Here is a 3,915-nt window from a genome sequence, read left to right on the forward strand (position 1 = left end):
GAAACCACAAGTCAGCAGTTCAAACCCTCCAGTTGTTCCTTAGAAACCCTATACAGGCTTGTTATGAGTTGGAATGGACTCAGCAGCACTTGAAAACAAAAACAACATTGTTGTTATTAAGTACTGTCAAGTAGGTTCCTGTCTTATAGTGATCCTGTTTACAGTTTCTGAGTCATTAAATCTTTGCAAGAGCAGAAAGCATAATCTTTCTCCCAAACAACAACATAACTATTTTAAGTCTGCCATTGAACACCAGAGCATATTTTCCCCCTTCTCATTAGAAGGTTCTCCCACTATCCTTTCTGTTGGCCTTCTGCACTCAGAAAGCATTTTCTTTCCACTGCCACTCTGAAGGTAACACTGGCTGGACAGCAGCTGAATGGCAGCCATCACTGCTCCCTGAGAGTCAAAAAAGGAAGACACAGATAATGTTTGTTATTGCAAGAATTTTCAGTTGGGAAAAAAATGATACTAAGAAGTGATGATTTTACATAAATTATTGTCTCGTAGCCATGACCATTAAAATAATAAAACCATAAGAATGGACACTTCTGGTTTAAAAAATCATAAAAATTATAATCAAATAAGGACAGATAGAAAATAAGAATCTTAAAACATTTGAAAAAGCTTAGCTTAAAATATTTTAAAAATATAATCCTATTATTGATAATATGTTGATATCATTACAGTCCAAGATCACATCATTATTTAAATATAACAGAAACCTCCTAAGTGATGCAATTCAAATAATATTTTATATTTAAAAAAGCAAACAATAGCCTTTGAATTTATTTATTTTTTTCTTTTTAAAATTAGGAGCTAATTGAATTACTTAAATTGATAATTTTTGGATCCAGAAATTATTGGTAAAACCAATTTAAACACTGGTATTTTAACTCTGGGAGGAATTCAATATAAAGGTCAACTATGTTTACTCTGGAGTTCTGGTGTGATGCTGCAGGATAATGCACTAGATTGAAAGGTCAGTTTGAACCACATGGTCGGCAATTCAAACCCACCAGCCACTTCTTGGAAACCCTATTAAGGATCGCAATGAGTCAGAACTGACTAGACAGAACTTAACAACAATGAGTTTTTATTCTAAATATACTTATTGCATTGTCAACATTCATTTGAAGAAGGAACTCTGGAACATGAAGAGTTTGTTGTTGCTGTTGTTAATTGCCATCAAATCGGTTTCAACTCATAGCAACCCAGTATAGGGTTTCTGAGGATTGACTGGTTGATTTGAACCACTGACCTTGTGGCTAGGGTTCCAGGGCTTATCCTACAGTGTTATACCAGGACTCCATGAAGTGTTTAGTTAATTTAATACATATTTCAGCATGTTAGGTCTATAAACACCTCTTTCATCTTAGCACAGAGTAAGTTATGGTTGTCTAAACTCTTCATAGTACAAAATATCTCTGTTTTCTAAAGTGCTGCCATATAACCAACAACAATAACAACAACAAAAAGCTCTCAATTGCTGTTGCTGGAGACTATGGTGCCTCTGGAATGAATCATTGGGGAGTGATCGTTTCTGTTGATATAAAGTGTTATCAAGCTAATTACCAATCATGGAGAGCCTGTGTAAAACAGAACATGGCATTCAGAACAATGTGTGATGTCTTTCTTACAGTCATTGCTGTTTGAGCCTATTGGTCCTGTCACTGTGTCAACCCATCTCTTTGAGGGTCTTCTTTTATACTGACCTTCTGTTTACCAAGCATGATGTCCCTCTCCAGGGACTAACTGGTTTCCTTTAATAGCATGTCAAAAGTATGTGAGATGACATCTCACCATCCAGCTTCAAAGGAACATTTTGGTTGTACTTCTCCTGACACAAATTTGTTCATTCTTATGGCCATCCATGGTATAGTCAACAGTCTTCACCAACACCATGATTCAAAAGAAACAATTCTATTTCAGTTTTGTCCAGTTTTCACATGCATATGAGTTGATTGAAAATACCATGACTTGGATTAGATGCACCTTAGCCCTCAAGGTGAAATCTTTGCTTTTTATCACTTTAAAAAGATTATTTACAGCAGATTTTCCAATGCAGTAAGTCATTTTGCTTTCTTGACTACTGATTCCATGGGGTTTTGGGAGGTGGAACTTTATTATACTATTTTCAATGTGACTGATTCCTGTTATTTGTACAAGTTATTCATACAATAAATTTTGATTAGGAAAATGATCTTGTGTCTAGGAAGGAGAAAATACCCTCTATCTTTCATCTTATTTTTTCTCCTATAGTCCTAGAATCAGAAACTCTGGCTATTATATTCATTGTATCATGGGGCAAGTAGGTTCATGTACTATTCTGATAACTAATTTCTATACTACTCCCCACCTCACTGGTGAAAAATGTGTTCCAATATCAACAACCAAATATATCACAATTTTTGAAACTTTATGAGTTTTGACCTATTCAAATTATTATTAATGAAAAAGATTGTTTTTATAATCTACAGTAATAACTGCACTTATTTTTTCAAAGACTGCATAGTCTTATAATAAAATGGATTACTAGAAATTGTTGTTCATACTCTGAAACTATGAGGTTTGTTTGAATGTGTATCTAAATAGTAACTTGAGTTTTAGTATTTCATATTTTGATATAAACGATTTGGAACAAATAAGAGTATAAACTCAATAAACCTCTGAGTTCTAAAGTTGCCATTGCTTTTGTTGAGTTTTTAAATATGATACCTTTTTTTAAATGTTTTATTGTGAATTATGTGATAGTTTACATGGGAGAACATTAGCTTTACATTCATCCTATTGTATATCATTTCATTGCCATGGTTACAATTCCCTCCATGCATCATCAACCAACCAAAGGATATACCCCGCAAGCCTGCCCCCCAGTCATCATGATGCCTTTTTAAATCAAATAAAAACAAATGAAATCACCTTGAAAACATTTTTTCCACAATATGCAAACTTTAAAAAGAGGAGCATTAATGGCACAATTGTGGCCCTGTGGGTTAATGCTCTGAACTGCAAGGTCAGTTTGAGCTGGAAGGTTGGCGGTTCAAGCTCACCAGCTGCTCATTGTAAACCCTATACAGGGTCGCTATGGGTCGGCACTGACTCGATGGCACTTTACAACAACAACAATGGCACAATGGTTAGATGCTGTTATGCTAACCAAAAGATCAATGATTGGAACCTACCAGCTGCTCTGAAGGAAAAAGATGTGGCAGTCTGCGTCCATGAAGATTACATAGGAAACCCTATTGGGTAGTTCTACTCTGTTATACAGGATCATTGTGAGTCACAATTGACCCAACAACACACAACAACAATATGATGGAAAAAAAAAGGGGGGGGGGTTTCAGAAGTTCATGGACAAATGGAATTAAAAGATAATGCAACTTTCCCATGACTTTTGAAGCCCGTTCATATGTGGCTAATTACTGAACATTTTGATCAAATATTCTATAGAAGAATCCTAATTAAAAGAGGAAATACAGAACAGAATTTCAAATTCTCATGGAATTCATAATTGATGAGTCATGGAGACCAGAAAAACTCCTAAAACTAGTGTCCTGAGGTAATCTTAAACCGTAAACACCCTGTGACATTTTCTTAAAACCAAATAATAGTTTAGCTTAAATAGTAAAGTATGTCATCATTGATTACTGTACTCTTTTAAAATCTATGTGCATGGGATCAAGTTGACAACAAGAGCTCAAAAGGTTAGGTGGGAAACTTAGAGGACAGTGATTTTATGTTAATAGAGGGGAACAATTCACAAAAGGAGAATGATACTGATTTCAGAACTTAAATAAATGTAATCCGTGTAATTGAGTTGTAAATGTAGAAATTGTTGAATTGGTAAATGTTCTGCTGTGTATATTCTCAACAAAACAAAAATCAAGTAAATTGTATATATATATTTAA

At 34.5% G+C, this 3,915-nt stretch overlaps 1 protein-coding gene across 1 annotated transcript in view; it reads left to right on the top strand.

Moving 5' to 3' along the window:
* Positions 1-3,915, top strand: part of TRDN (triadin) — a 203,327-nt gene that overhangs the window by 134,292 nt on the left and 65,120 nt on the right. The window lies entirely within an intron of this gene.

Source organism: Chrysochloris asiatica, unplaced genomic scaffold (genome assembly GCF_000296735.1).
Source record: "Chrysochloris asiatica unplaced genomic scaffold, ChrAsi1.0 scaffold00013, whole genome shotgun sequence".
In the NCBI taxonomy this organism is placed as follows: Eukaryota; Metazoa; Chordata; class Mammalia; order Afrosoricida; family Chrysochloridae; genus Chrysochloris; species Chrysochloris asiatica.